Here is a 16,565-nt window from a genome sequence, read left to right on the forward strand (position 1 = left end):
ATGCAGGGAGGGATATAAATGTGTGAAATACTTTTTAATCCAAGTGCGGGCTTAACTAGTATAAAAAGTGACATTTTTTATATAGTTTCAAAATGGTATAGAATGTTGAAACTTTATATACTACCTATATCTATACTGGTTATCAATTCTGGAACTCATATAAATAGTCTTTTTAACTAGTATAAAAAAAAATTCTTACACTAGTGAGTATTCAAAGAAAGTGGCACTTTATATGACAGTTGAGCATACACCTATCGCAAAAGATAATGTTTTACAATAAATATTACAAGTTTTTCTAATTTTCTATGCCGATTATTTTATACCTTAGAAAACACTTTTTATATAAATACAAAACCGACATTAAACTTTCTATAACAAATTTAAAACTAAAATAGAAAGTGAAAACTTTTTTTTTCATTAATATTTATGATGAGTTGAGAACCAACATACAAAAAAGTCTTATATAAAACATTCGCTCCTATAATGTTCTTTTATAAATAAAGGAAAATAATTATTACCCAAAATTATATCATAAATATCCAATAGAATGATTTTCTAAGATCTTTTAGGAATTCCATTATATACCATTAAGGACAAGAAATCAGCCGCAATGATTTAGGAAAGCTAATAAAATAACGAGATAAATTTCATATTCAATATTCAGTCTTGTAATACCATCTATAGGTGTACGTTAACTATATATTTAGATTTAGTGGCATTGAAATTTTTGTAGACGATTTTTCCATTTTTTTTCTCAATCTTTTATGCTTGTTCATTAAATCTCGAAGTGGCGCTGTTAAAAAACTACGGGGTTAAAACTGGTCATACAATTAGTATATTGTCAACTTTTATTTAGGGTTCATTTTTAATTGATTATTATATTAATTCCAAGGCATACAATGGAAAAACATAATTTCAAATTTCTAGAATATTTTTAAGTTTAAAGTATTGTCTTTATATTTGCTTCTTCTCGGATTAATGCAAGTGGTATTAAACCGATATTTTTGGCATAAAAGTAATATATCATATGTACAGGGGACACATGTAAATCCAGAAATCTACTAAATAAAACATTCTAATAATGATAAAACATAGTAGTAAGACATAAAATATGTAATTTGATATTATAGTTATTCATGAAATAACCATAATAATAAAACATATTTACAACTTTTATATTACAGAAGTAAATCGTTATATAACCTTTGAATATCTACAAATATTCACATAACAATCATGTTTAGGGCTTTGAAACATCTTCATGCTCCATCATCAAGTCTAAATTGTCTCCTAAAATATCTTCTGCTCACACCAAAACGATGATCATAGCCAAAGATTTAAACAAATACATGGATAAGATAGTGAATAAAATAATGTTTCATACTTCAATTTAAAGTAACACTTAACCACAAATTAACAACAAGTAATTCATACCATTCCAAGACTTCTATACTCTATTATCCGGATATAATGCTGATATAGACTACTAAAGGCATGCACTCCTACAAATACTACTAAAGGCATGCACTCCTACAAATACTACTAAAGGTAGTATTTATACTCTACAAAGTTATAAACAAGGGTAAGTTAACCTACTATCCATAAGGTAAATCTTCTACTCCTAAATCTCATCGGGCTTGGATGAAGACCTCCTGTCATTCTTTCCGCCAAACTATTCAACTCTACATGAGTTAAATAATTGGTAGAATATCAAGATACCTTCTTACCATAGTCTCTCTATCAAGCATTCTCTAACTTACTAAAATATAGAATCTCTCCTTGAGATTCTTCTCTTCACACACTTTCCTCATACTTCTTTCAGTCAAACATGATAAGCCATGAACCATCCACAAAAGAATCAAAATAGCCCCAAACAAGTATCACAAAACACATAAACTAAATAAAAACCAAACCTAAATCGTTGGAGCTCAATGCCACAAATTGGCGCTTAGTGCTACCGCATCCAGAGGGCTGGCGCCCAACGTCCTGTTACCCGAGAGTTGGCACTCAGCATCATGACAAATGCTCTACCTCTATTTCTTTGACCTTAAACACTTCACCCTCAATTTCGAATACTCCTTAGGACCCTATAAACACTAAGAAACCACTGGAAACGCCACTATAACTCAAATTTGCCACCGAAACCAAATTAAGATCTCTAAGCTACTTTATCTCATTTCTACCTCTTCTACTACTCATGTTACTAATTTTGCTGCACAAACAAGTTTATATTGACTCAATAATGGATCCTAAGTCAACATCTGCTCCGTAAAACTACCCTTTTTCATATTCACTACCCAACACCCTCTTAATGGACTTGAATTCACTTCAACCAATCCTCACCAACACTTTTCTGCATAATAAACCAGACTTTTACTGGTTTAATCACTCTCACAAGTCCAAATGGACTTCGAAAAAACCCCTAAACATTCCTTTTTTCCAACCCACTACTTACTCAAAAATCCACTTACCAAAACCTCAAATTTTCACTACTAAAAACCCTAAAATGATGCATAATTCATTCCAAAACACACCTAAATGGTGACCAACCAGTTCTACCCAAGAACTTTTCTGTCCTAGGGCCCAAAACAGTCCTAAATAAACCTTAGACCAATCTCAAAGTAAAGTTTATCCAAAATAACCCATATCTAAATTTTCACCTATCAAACACCCCTCCCCCCAATTTTTAGCCCCGAAATAACTTATTATTTTTGTTGAATGCAAAACAGTATTATATAACAGTTTTACAGCTTCTAAAACACCTAATTTATCATCTCAATTTCATCATACACAACCTTACATCAAAATCACGTTTCACCTCATTTTTCATCCAATTTTTCACATCATCAAACACATACAACAAATCACTCAACATGCTAAATTTTGCAATTCCATACAATTTTAGAATTCAATAAAGTTTATAACAGACCAACATTAACTATAACCTATTTATTAAACAAAATCAATTGAAAACTAGCTTCCCTTACCTTTTTTGGCATTTAACCGATTCTACCCGTTCAAAAGCTCCTCTAAAGCGCCAAAACCTTTATTAGCTCCTACAGATACTTAGAGTCTACCCTTAGCATCACTGATCCACAAAGAGCCTTAGAGAAGACCCAAACTCCCCAAGATGACAAGAACCCCTCACATGCAAGCACTATAAATTTAGGGAAAAAGGGGTAAAATTTCAATATACTCTTTAGTTGAAATCAATTGGACAAGAAGGAAGATCTCGCCTCAAATTCCTCAAACGGCTTTGGATCTTCAAACAGATGAGAGAATTATGAGAATCTCTAGAGAGATTGTTGAGAAAGTTTAAGGGAAAGAGTTATAGAGAAATAAAGCTTTTAGATAAATAAAACTCTTTATTATAAAATTCTATTTATACTATGTATATTTTCTAAAATAAAATAAGAAAATATCATTATTTAAATACTCTGTCATTTCTAATACTCGATTTATAAGGGTCTTATAACACTTTTGTAAGAGAGAGTCAAATAAAACCTATAATTGAATGTTTCTTAACGGCGAATTTGCGAACGATGTTATATCAGGAGACGTTAAATTTACGTCGAATTTTGTTAATATACAACATTAACTTAACGTCGAATTTTGTCAATATTTGACGTTAATCAATTTTATTTAATCTTTTTTTAATTAATTGTGATCCTTTTTTACAACTCTACGAGACCTAAAAAGCAAAATAACAACAAATTTCAGTTTTTGGTATTTTATAAAGCATGAACTATGAATGTGTAGTGTAGTATCAACAGCAAACAATAATAACCAACAACAAACAAGTTCAATCAAACAACAACAAACAAGTTCAACTAAACAACAACAACAAACAAGTTTAATAAAAAACAACAAAAAAGTTCAACAAATAAGTTCATCAAAATGAAAACGAAAACTAACCTTCAATAGGTGGGTTTGTCGGAATAAAGTTTTGTCATAATGAGAGAGAAAGTAGAATGCGGAAGGACAAGAGCACGAAAATAATCGGTTAAAACAAACAAAAATCATACATAAAAACATGCATTTGTATCAAATGAAAGAAAGATTACATGTGATGCTTGTCAAACTTCGTTCGAGAAAAGTTTGAGAAGACAAGAGGGTATCGCGCGCTAAGATAAAGTGAATGAATTTTCAATCTCCCGCTCAATTTTTTATTGAATTCACTAATCTTTTGACGTCGAATTTAAAAGTCATTCGACGTTTTATATCTTTTTACGTCGAATTACAATTCTAAACAACGTTTAATAATTGCATATATTTATAAAAATGTCATCGCTCATTTTTAACGTTGGTTATTTCGTGGTTGAACGTTGAACGCGTGACGTTATACGTTGTTTTATACTAGTAAAAATTGTGGCTGAGTTTTTTTTCTAGTTTATTAGAAAAACTTTTAATTTAATTTCAAATTGAATAAATATACTGTGATATGTCTCTGCGTCTGCTTTACTAGATTTGAATGATTTTTATATGAATAAATAAGCAAGATTTTTAAAAATTTAAAATTTTGTTTAAGTCTGTAAAGGGTCCGAAAGCAAATAAAATTTATACCATTTCAATACTTAATTCGAATAAGTGCACAATGAGAAGATATGTTAAATCATTATTTATACATTTTAATTAGCCAAAATTGTTTATATATTGTTACAGGATTGGTTAAAAAATGAAGCATCAATGCCATTTCTTTTCAATTGATTTTACAAATTCACTTTTCCCTACATGTTTCTATCATGTTTTTCAGCAAATCGGACTAAATATTCTGTCTTACCCCCATCATGTTTTTGGTATATATGAGAGAAGAAAAAAAAATAAAGAGAGAAAAGGAGATATACGTGATAAATAACGTAATAATATAAAAAATAATTGCTAATAAAAGTAGTGAAAATGAAATCGTAGAGAAACTATATGTATGAACATAATCATAAGAGTATTCCATAGACACCAATCATCTGACCTATTTTATTTTAAAAGTATCATATATGTACCTTATTTGAAACACAAGGAGAGAAAAACCATTAATGATAAAGTTTTCAACTCCAATTCAATTTAATTGATTTTGGGCCACAACAGTTTAACAAATAAGGATTAGAGGTCGTGGAGAAATTGATTTCCAAGTCATGTTCCTAAATAGACTATTTAGGTTATACAAGAATGATTTAAAAGTTCTACGTTAAATAGAAGTAAAAAAGAAAAATAGTACATAAACAAAATAATTCAAATATGAATTTTAAAATTTTATACTAAAGAGGGTGTCACAATTTATTATATATGATTTTCTTGGGATTCATTGGTATTTAAATCTATGGTGTATATCTCTTACAAACAAATCCTCCGAACAAATACACCAAAGCATCGTGTAATAATTACTTTTTTTCTCTGCGAGTTCCATATGGTAAGTGTTTGTTTGGAAGGAAATGAATCCCCCAAACTAATTATTGACCCAATAGACGTAACATATGTAGTTGAAAGCACGCAAAAAGCATAGACTCAAGCACACAACTTTAGTTATTATCTAGACAACCGCCATGTTTCTGGTACAATGATAACGGTTGAGTTTCAAATCTTAAACATAGGTGTTAGAAACATTTAGGGACGAGAAATGTTGATGTTTCTGACGCGACTGTGAGAGGGTTTGTTGTGTTTAGGAACAGTAATGGTGAGAATCCCGTTTTCCATGAAGGCTTTGACGTGGTCGACGAGTGAGTTTTCGGGGAGAGTGAGGCGCTGGATGAAGTGGCCGCTGGAGAGTTCTACGCAGTGCCAGCCTTCTCGCTGCTCCTCCTTCTCCACGCTCTTACCGCAAACGATGCAGAGAACCCTGTCGTCGTCCACCTCCACACGCACATCGTTGCGCTTGTACCCAGGAAGGTGCGCCTTGTACACGTGCGCCTCCGGAGTCTCCTTGAACTCGATGTGGGAATTGAGGATGGGTGAGGGCTCGGCGGGAAAAGCCATGAACGGTGGCGGTGGGTTGGCCTGTGTGAGGCCCATGGAGTGGTGTTGCTGGGCTTGGTATGGGTCCCAGGTTGGTTGATTGGGTGCGTCAGTTCTTCTTCTGTTGAAGAACTTACGAGGGGAAAGGTGGGACATTTGATTTTCTTTCTATGTTATGACGATGGTGGTAGCGTTCTTGTGGTGCTGAGGAATAGAAGATGCTGCTCTAAGCCAATGGAGAAGCACTTATTTATAAGCCAGGGAATGTGGTTAGAAGATATATATACACACTCGCCACCCAAATTTTATATTAGATTCATTTTTTGTCAACCATTTTCTTTCGCATTGGTAACTAAAAGCGGTGTTATTTATTTCATAACGTGTTAAGTAAATATGATATATTGTCTTGCTAATTAAAAAAGGTGTAATTATTTCATATCATTTATATAAGTGTTAGGTAATTTGATATGGTAAGAGAAGTTTACTTATTATCTTAGGACAAATAAATAATGGATTGTAGTAATTTTAACTAAAGATTAAAATATTAAAATTATGCTAAATTTAAATATATTATTTGATCTTTTAAAATTGTTGATCAACTTCTACATTATAAATATTACTTTTGAGTGATTCTGATTATTTTTTATTATTTCAGATAAAGAAACACAAATACAAGAAAAAGAAACGACGTTTATTTTACACACGAAATATGTTATAAAAAGAGAAATTTCTTAACATTGGTTATAAATCACAACAAAAAGAGCAATATTTTCGATAAAAAAAAACAAAGTACTAAATCATAAATAGAAAATAAATAAAAAAATTGAAACGATGTATCCTTTCTAATTTAAAATAATTATTTAATATTAAAGGTTGACGTAAAAGTTTATTTAATATCTACCTGTTAATATATATATATATATATATATATATATATATATATATATATATATATATATATATATAATTAGAATTAAAATAAAAATGTATATGAATTCCTAAACTTCATGCTCAAGCAAAGAGTATTTCTCAACTCAGAGTTAATGGTACATAGAAGCCGATTGAGTAAATTACTTCTACGAAAAAATTAAGAAAAAAAATTATATATACATTTTCATCCACTAAAATTAGTTTATACATAGATTAAAAATGACTTTTTAGAACAATCATTAATTGTTGTTTACTAATTAACTAATAAAATGTCAGTTTTAGGCTATAGAAATGTTAACAGGCGGTTTTGTTAAATGGTATGAATTTTATTTGATGAGATTTGTATGAATTCTACTTTAAATATGCGATGCCATAATGCATACTGGTAGGATAAGAACGTGCTTTTATAGGATTTATTCTGATGACATTTTGTATGGTTATTATGGTGTAGTTCTTGAATTTCTTCAATTCCATTAGGAATCTACTTTGCAATATGATGGGACTGTGGAACAATTGCAAAACATAAAATATGAAATGGTGCAGAATATATCATAAATGGCTTAGCTGGAGGTTCCTTTTCAACATCCACCATCAAGTTGTTTCTGTTTAATATTCCAAGATTCAGATATTTACGAACTATGTTTTAAAATGTCACAGGAGGAACAACGCCAACTTATTCAAATGAATATGAATTCTTTTTCTTCAAATAAGAGTTTATGCCTTGATTTATATCAGAATATGAAACTGGTTCTGCTTTTGTCACGAAGCTAATCCAGAATATATCCCACTCCCACTCTGTTTGATTAAAAAAATATATGTATGTTATGATGAATAAATAGTACAAGAAAAATGTATTCTTGGGGGTGACGTAAATGTTGAGTAAAATTTCTAATTAAATACATTAGAATTAATTAATAATTATCTTGTACAAGGTTTTTAAGAAGGTTTATTTGTGAAACTATACAATAGTGTCTCGAACTTATGAAATTCCTTCAAGCGAATCTATAGCTTTAGCACTCTGAACACCAAGTTGTGTTTAATTTGAAAATAAGCTCAGAAAGTTGAAGATTTTGTGAATTATCCAAGTCCCCTTCTAGGTGACTCGTTCATTTTTGGACGATGGAGGGAAAAAACCAATGAGCTGCACTAGCTTCTCCAAGTTATGCTTTCAAGGAATTCAGAGTCATTCCAGTGCCTTCTCTTTTAATGTATGCAGAGGCTTTGCTTGTATTCCTCTTTCTCTCTCTTCATTACTGCTATATCTTTGTTTCAGGGTTTTTTTCTTGTCAAATTCCATTATGTAGAATACCAATATTCAACTATTTGCTTCAATCAGTCTTTCTTTTGTAGGTTGTAACTTGTAACAAATGTTGGTTGCTTGGTTCTTCTCGTGAGATGCCTATCTGATAAGGCTATCAAGGTGAATGTTACAAACAGATTTCGAAAGTAGAAGTTATAAAACAAGTTAGCAATAGTTAGGCAGTTTATAAGTGGTTAGTGAAAGTTATTAAGTATAATAGGGGTTATCTTTTAAGGAGGAAATTGTCCCTGCGGGCTGGGTGTGTATTTTCATTCTAGAACAAGGCTTGTTCTGTGTAGAAAGGATTTCCTTCTTTTGAAAGTTGTTGGATGTTTTCTGGATTATGTATTTCTTAATTAAAGCATTATCTTACATTGTGCACTAAGATTTGTGTGTTAATTTTTCTAACTGAATTTGAAATCTGGTTTTTTATTTCTAAACAACTTAACAATTTGGTATGACCTACCAAATCAAAAACACCAAAAGAATCAGAGAGTAGAGTAAGCACAGTAGAGAAGACAATTGAGGAAACGAGGGAGAAATCTAGAACCAACTTTCAAAGGCTCAATGATATGCTGGAGAATGTTATGCGTAGACTTGAGAATATTGAAAAGGGGTCTGAAGATAGCAAAGGTTTTGTAAATGAGGATAGAGTAGGAAGAAGAGAAGATATTGATGACGAATAGGAGGAAGACAAAAGGTAATACTAGCATGGGTGGATGAAAAAAGTGGAACTTCCTTAGTTTGAGCGAGGGGATCCAATTCGGGTGGATATTAGTTTTCATTTAAAGTTGAGTCGAGAAAAATGAAACTGATATTATCGTTGAAATTCATATTAATGGATGTTTCAATGATAATATTAATTCCATAATTCCATTCTTCTCGACCACAAATACCATAATATCTCCTTCCTTTAACATATATTGGATGCAAAATTTCTTTCATCCTTATTCAAACTTTGTGGAATTATGTAAGTGGAAATAAAAACTTTGCACACTCTTTTTGACTCTTGAATGCATTGTGCAAAATGTTTGACTGTTGAAATGCGTTGAATAATGTTTCAACGGTTTCTACACCGTTTCATTCATAAATGAAATGAAAATGTAATGTTTCCACAAAAGATTTCGGTTTCCATTGAATTATTTCATGTGACATAAGGCCGGTCAAAAATAAATTAAATTAAATTTGCATATTGACCAAGTAATTAATAGCATACAAAGTAATTAAATTAAATTAATAGAGAAACATATTTAAATATAGCATATTGACAAAGTAATTAATAGCATACGAAGTAATAAAATTAAATTAATAGACTTTAAAGCACACAAGTTCAGTTGACCTCAACAAATGGTGGAACGGTAGTTCGATGAACAGAGCACATCCAATAAGCACTGTCTGATAACGAAGAAGATCCACGAGGGAAGTTTGAACCTAGAACATGTACCAAAACACGAACAATAAATCTTACGGTAAACACACGATGACACTTTGACACAAACACCGGTGGACAAATGGTTACAACTGTGAGGACCTCAAAAATTAAAATTAGAAAGCTGATGGGTGTATTACGTTAATGAACCAGATTTTTTATGTTACTCACTAGTATAAATATAATTTTTAGAACATCCTGGTTCATTAGTCAAATCCTTCTATTTCTCTCTAAAACTCGGTTCTTTAAGTTCTCTGTCTTCTCTCTACCATTCCTTCTTTCTGAACCATTTGATTTCCGGTCAGGTGGCGCCCAAGCATCCACAAATTAGAGGGCTCCGTATTTGACCGATCATTTTCTTCATTCTGACAGGTAAGTTGATTTTCCCTCTTCTCCGCTGTTCTAGAACCTAACACATGCAATCTTGCTGGTTGCATGTGTCTTGTACTTTTCTCTTTTCATTCTCTGCTCAATCCTAGCTCTAAGAGTTGTTTCTATCACCAATTTGGTGGTTTGTAGGGTTTTGTTGATCTCTTGTTGTGTAAGGTACTGTTGAGGAGTTCTTGTAAGCTGGGCAGTTCAACTTTGAGGTAAGGGGTGCTAGAATATTTATTTAAATTGGTTGCATGAGGTGTATGTATACTGAATTATGAATTGGTGTACTGTTTGGAGTTGTATTTTACGTTTTTGAGTATATTGTGTGGTATGTGTTGAAATGTGAAATATGTGAACTGTGCTGTGATGTTATGAACTGAGTGGATGAGTTTAATTTATTGTAATTGATTACGTTGGGAGTGATTTGGGGTGTGAAATCTGTTACAACATTGTTTAGATAGAAAGCATAGTGAATTGGTAGTGTTTTAAGTTATTTTGGAGGAAGTGAGATAATGAATCTGAGAATTAGAAGTCTAGGGCTCTTGTAGTGTGTTGGGACAGTATAGGGAGATTATTTGTGACTTGTTAGAGTCATCAAATTGGTCAAAAATAGGTGCAAAGTAGTAGAATTGGTTTTGGGTCCCTAAGTTGTGGAAATTGGTGTTTTAGAGTTGAATTTGAGTCTTAATCACTCTAGATTGGTAGTAAGGAGGGTTGGGATCATCTAGATAAGTTTAATTAAGTATAAAACATGAATTAGGGGTGTTAGAAGTTGGGGTAAATGACTATAAATGGTAAAGGATGTGTGAGTTGCATAATCCTGCAGAATTTGCGTTCTACAGATTATGCAGACTCGTTATGCGAATGGTCTCGCATAGCGAGTCCCTGCAGAGGGTGCTCTCTGTTTGAGTCATTCATTGTGCGAGCTGGTGTACTGTGCGAATGATTGGAGGGTGTTGCTCTTTGTCTGGTGATTTGCATAGCGACACTGGTGATGGTCTGGAGCTGCTAATATTTTAATTCGAAAGGCGAGTTTGGACGCATAGCGAGTCTTTGGGAGGGGTAGTCTCTGTTTAGGCTCTCGCATAGCGATCTGAGTGCGCTATGCGAGAGGTTTGAAGTCTGGTGCATCTGAGAGTTAATTCGCATAGCGAGAGGTGTCGTTGTGCGAGCAACTCATGTCTCGCCTTGCGAATCAGGTGTGTTGAGCGAATCATCTGAGTAGTATGTGCTTTTTAGTTCCTTATCTTGGTTTGGTTTGAGTACAATGTTGTTTGAGATGTAAAGTGTGATTGATGTATATGGTTAAGGTAAAAGTGTATGAATATAAGAGTTATGAATGGGTTTAAAGTGAAAGTGTGGTTAATGGACGTAATTCCATGATTCTCAAGGAGAGGATCCATGGTGGTGCCCTTTGTATGTTTAGAATGATGTGCATGGAAGCTCGGTCTTGGGGGTTATCCTGAAGCTCCAATAGTCTTTCTTCTCAATTAGAGAGGATCGATCTATGTCGTGAGGAGTATCAAGAGGTCTTAGTCTTGGAGGCTTCCACTATGCTCCAAGGCGTGGTACAAACTAACCTCGTGAGTGTGGTAGGGTGAAACTCATTGGCAATGGCTTTGCAAAACAGTAGAAGCTACCACGAGTGCATGACCCGCCATAGCTCGACAATCATTCTATGTCCGGATGAGTCAAGTTTAAAAGTGTAACAAGTTATGTTATGTGATCCAGTAACTTTGAATTAAACTTGTATGTTGTGTGTGATTGTTATAACATGATTTTTGTATATCTAGCTCACCCTTCTGCTTGTTTGTGTGTGGTGTGTCCTTTTTGCAATGATCATCCATTTGGATGTAAGCAGATATAAGTGAAGTGCCTCTAGAGCAGGCCTTAGAGGAAGATGACGCCGCTGCTTAGCCTAGCTAAGATTCTTAGATGTTTGTGTATTTTGAAATACTTAGTTGTGTTTAAAGTTTTAAATTACAACCATTTTGGAATTAGTGTAATCTTACTACTTTATATTGATTCCTCCTCTTTCTGTTCTATTATATTAAAATATGGACTATTATATTATATAGTTCTATATAATTTGGGATGTTACAACAATAACTTAGCTCCTCAACAAAGAAATCTGATAACAAAAATAAATTTTGAGAACGAAAACCAATTTTGAATCAAAATAAAGAAAACCCCTAAACTCAAATCCATATAATTGAATTTTTCACGTCATTGTTTCTTTTTAAATTTAAATCATATGAACCAATCGTTTCTTGACACATGTCACAATGAAAAAATTATCATAAAAACGGAGTCATTATATCATTACCTTTTTAAAAGAAAATCATACTTAAAATCATACTCTAATCAAGTCCTAAAGACAGTTATTTTTTTCCTTTGTTAAATGGCGGTGACGATTATAGTTTTTCTTTTAAACATATCTTGGGGGTGAGAGTTTGAGAATAAATTCTTCTCTTCATCTTTTTGAATTGAATTTTTATTAAAATAATATATTATATTAAATATTAAAAGAATTATTTTTTAATTAAGTATTTGATTTAAACTTTATACATAATTAGAATGATGTGATTGTTACTTTGTATCATCATTCTTTATATTTTTCATAAATTTGAGTAGTTTTAATTGAATACATATTAAAAAATTTCACTCTATTTAAGTATCTAAAAATTTTATATTTTTTTAATAAAATCTCTATCACCCATTATAGTGACATAATCGTTTATTTGTAGTTTCAAGCATAAATCATGAACTTGGCCAATAAAAAAATAATTTATTTTTATAATAATAATTGCAGTCCATCATATTAAACTTCTTTAGTATCTCTGAAAGATTCTTCCTCTGGTGCATAACAACGTCCTTTTTAGTATAGGCAAACTCTAATCCCAAAAAATATGATAGGGTTTCCAAATCTTTCATGTGAAATTCTTTTTTTAAAGTTTGCTTGAGTGATTCAATACTGGTTGGACTACTACAGTAATAAGAAGATCATCCACATATAAGCAAATAAGAACTTCAATGATACTCACAATCTTAAACTATACTTCGTGTTCAACTGAACATTTCAGAAAGCCAACACAATGAATCAAATTGTCAATTATCTTGTTCTAGGCTCTCGGTGCCTGCTTGAGGCCATACCGAGCTTTCTTTAATTTCAAAACCTTTTGTTCATTCCTTTTACTTATGATACCAGGGGATGAGTAATGGAAACTTCTTCATCAAGTGCTTTGTTAAAAAACGGCTAATTTGACATCCAATTGTCATAACTTCCAGTTCTTCCAACTAGCCAGAGCAATAATCAATCTTACAATCTCCAATCTAGCAACTAGAGCAAATACCTCTGAGTAATTTATCCCCTCTTTCTGCATAAATCCCTTAGCTACTAATCTGACTTTATGCTTAGTAATTCAACCATATGGTTTGAATTAACTTAAAAAACCCATTTAACACCAATAGGAATCTTGTTATACGGTAATTCTACCATTTCTCAAGTATGATTCGTTTCAATGCTCCTTAATTCTTCTTCCATAGCTGATCTCCACACTTTGCTAGTGATAGCTTCATCAAAGCTAATGGGTTCTACATCCGCCAGGAGTGTCAAGTGTTGAACTAAATCACCTCTAAGATAGCACTATCAAGGTAAACTTGATAATTTGAGAGTTTTGAAGGAAACTTTTTATTCCTTGTAGATCTGTCATGCACTACCTTGAGACTCAACAGTCAATGTCTGTTGAGTAGTATCCTTTACAGGGATGCTTTCTTCCTATTCAAACTCAAACGTTGGAACCTTTTCAGATGCGAACTCACTCCATGATTTGGATTCATCAAAATGAACATCTTTACTGCAAGAGACTTGCTTTTTCTTGGGATTGTACAACTTATAGAAACTCGTGGAGTTATAGCGTACAAAAATTATGGGTTCAATTTTGTAATCAAGCTTCTTTCTCCTTTGTCCTGGAATATGTCAATAGCATAGTGAACCAAATATCTTAAAGTACTTGACAATTGGCTGGATACCAGACCATCCTTCTTTTGAACCTTTTTGTAGGACATATGTCAAGGACATAAACTTTTGTCACTGCGACTTCTCCCCAAAAACTTTAAGGAAGAATTTTCTGCTTAAGCATGGTTCGTACCATATTCATTATGGTCATGTTTCTTCTTTTCGAAATTCCATTATGTTGGGAGTGTAAAGAGCAGTTACTTCATGCATTATACCACGCTCCTCGCAGAAACTTTCCATCTGACAAAAATTAATTCACCTCCATCGTGAATCCTCAAAATCATGATAAATTTTCAAACTGCTTTTCCACTATAGCCTTGAATCCTTTAAAGATGTTCAATAATACTTCACTCTTTGATTTAATCAAATATAGCCATAACTTTCTACTAATGAAGGAATGTCAAATGGCCCACAAACATCAAAGTAGACAACATGTAGACAACAGTGTAAGGCCCGAAAGAAGTTATTGATTGCTTGATGATCCAACAATTATCACAATTTCTTTCGAATCATAATTGAGGGAAGACCAGGCACCATTAAATCTTTGAAATTTAAGTGGCCTAACCTTAGGTGTCATACCATGAATCATCTGACAAAACATAGCGGAGAAACATTGAGATTTAATGGTGTTCAGATTTACCTTAAAGATTATGTTTCTGGCCAAAGGAGCTTTGACAATCATTCTCTTTGTTGCATCATAAATTTTCAGAAAATCATTGACCATATTCATTGAGAACCATTTCTCCAAAAGTTGACCCATACTGATCAAATTACTCTTCATTTCATAGACATAAACCATAACCGAGATCACAACTTGTCTTCATCTTGCCTTGTAACTAACACATTCCCAATGCCCTCAGCTTGAATCACTCTATTATCTGCAAACCTTATTGTCTTCTTTATTTCATCAAAATTGACAAGCCAATTGAACACATCGAATATATATACCAAATTTCATCAGTATCAGAGGTTCTACAGAATTTTCTTCATTCTCTTCTTTGACCATGTGTGCTTGATAATCAGTGTGTGATTGACTTCCCTGATGGTCTATATTATTCGATGTAGCTACACATTCTGTGAAAAAATGGCCAATGCAATTACAATTATATTTCAAATTCTAGCTTATTATATAATAACATTCTATTTAAAATTAATTATTTATTTGGTTATATTAAATTCTCTAATTTAATAATTAAAAAATTATTTATTTCAATATTATAACACTGATTTGTGTATAATTGTATAGCGTCTCACCACCACGCCGAAGCAGTCCCTCTTGACGCAGATCGCAGCAGCCATTGGAAGCACTGCACATCGCGCTCAACCTCCAGCAGCTTCACGCATATGTACCAGCCCACTCATATCAGCGCTCCTTAAGCTTCACCGTTTCGTCTATGTCCGTCACAGTCACCACACATCGAAGTCGGAGCAGACCACACACCTCGCCGGAGAGAGACACGCCTCCATTACAGATCTGTACGGTTCCAGCGACGATGACAGTGAACGACTCTTCGATGAATCCTGCACGACAAATTGGGCTTGGGCCATGTGATCTAGCTGAGTGTTCCCAAATTTAGTTGTTGATTATTTATCACGTATTTTAAATAATTAATTTAATTATACCATAAAATATCAACAGAGAATAATTGTTAAATATTTTAAAAGCTGATTTAATTTATTTTATATATATTTGAAAGATATTACATCAATCTAAAATATTTTAAATATAAAAAAAAATTTGGTCCAAATTTTATATAAATAGACATAAGGAAAGAAAAAAAAAGAATCTCAACAATTTTAATTTTTATCATCATCACATCTCTGACTTTCCTTATTCTCTCGTTTACTCATTTATAATGTACATCATTTCATCAATAGAGTATTAAGCTTATAGGTTAATTCGATCGTAATTTTATTATGGAGTGATGATAGATTAAAATAATTTCGTTGTTTTTTTATTATGGTTGACGTTTAAATTTATCTATATCTTTTGTTTCTAAATCAAATAAAGAGTAACAATTTTATATTTTAGTTAATTAGCGAGATGTTCAAATTTATATGCATGTAAATTGAATGGATTTTAAATTCAACTAATACTTTACATTGATTTAATTTAGAAGCTTTCGCATTATTACATGATTAAATAAGTTATTACCAATAATTCAGACTTTATTTTAATTAAAGGTAATCACTCTCTAACTAAAATTAGTAAAGACACTTTACTTTGATTGTTTTTATAATCCTTTATTTAATTTTTTTTTAAATTTAGTTTGTTGCCAAAACTCCATTATTAGCCACATTTATATTCGCATTTTGTATTTTAATTATTTTAGGTGCATTTTAGTTGGTAGATTTTTAGGCATAATAACATATTTTTGTATATCATAGTAATTAATTTCAATTGCATTAGGTTATATTTTTATTTTTGTTTTTTATTATTTGTATTTTGTTATTTTAATCATTTTACTAGTACAAAATCATTGTATAACATCGTTGTTTTTCGGACTTTCAGGTGGAATTCGAAGTCGGCGTCATACTAGAAGACGTTAAATTGACGTTGAACATAG

General features: G+C 32.1%; 3 long non-coding RNA genes and 1 pseudogene across 3 annotated transcripts; 2 read left to right on the top strand and 2 right to left on the bottom strand.

The window, feature by feature from the left end:
* Positions 1 to 5,352: 5,352 nt before the first annotated feature.
* Positions 5,353 to 6,182, bottom strand: LOC124827700 (18.1 kDa class I heat shock protein pseudogene; annotated as a pseudogene).
* A 1,375-nt stretch (positions 6,183 to 7,557) lies between these two features.
* Positions 7,558 to 8,561, top strand: LOC148197670 (uncharacterized). The gene is made up of 2 exons (XR_015779903.1): positions 7,558 to 8,084; positions 8,227 to 8,561. It is a non-coding gene; the product is annotated as an uncharacterized LOC148197670 (long non-coding RNA).
* Positions 8,562 to 9,885: 1,324 nt separating this feature from the next.
* LOC148197671 (uncharacterized) lies at positions 9,886 to 15,367 on the top strand. The gene is made up of 3 exons (XR_015786666.1): positions 9,886 to 9,977; positions 10,125 to 10,195; positions 15,245 to 15,367. It is a non-coding gene; the product is annotated as an uncharacterized LOC148197671 (long non-coding RNA).
* LOC148197672 (uncharacterized) lies at positions 12,995 to 15,393 on the bottom strand. Its single transcript, XR_015786665.1, has 2 exons — positions 15,253 to 15,393; positions 12,995 to 15,072 (listed from the first exon to the last, which is right to left on the bottom strand). It is a non-coding gene; the product is annotated as an uncharacterized LOC148197672 (long non-coding RNA).
* Positions 15,394 to 16,565: the final 1,172 nt, after the last annotated feature.

The sequence above is a fragment of the Vigna umbellata genome, chromosome 5 (genome assembly GCF_029865625.1).
Source record: "Vigna umbellata cultivar VRB3 chromosome 5, Vumbellata_1.0, whole genome shotgun sequence".
Classification (NCBI taxonomy): Eukaryota; Viridiplantae; Streptophyta; class Magnoliopsida; order Fabales; family Fabaceae; genus Vigna; species Vigna umbellata.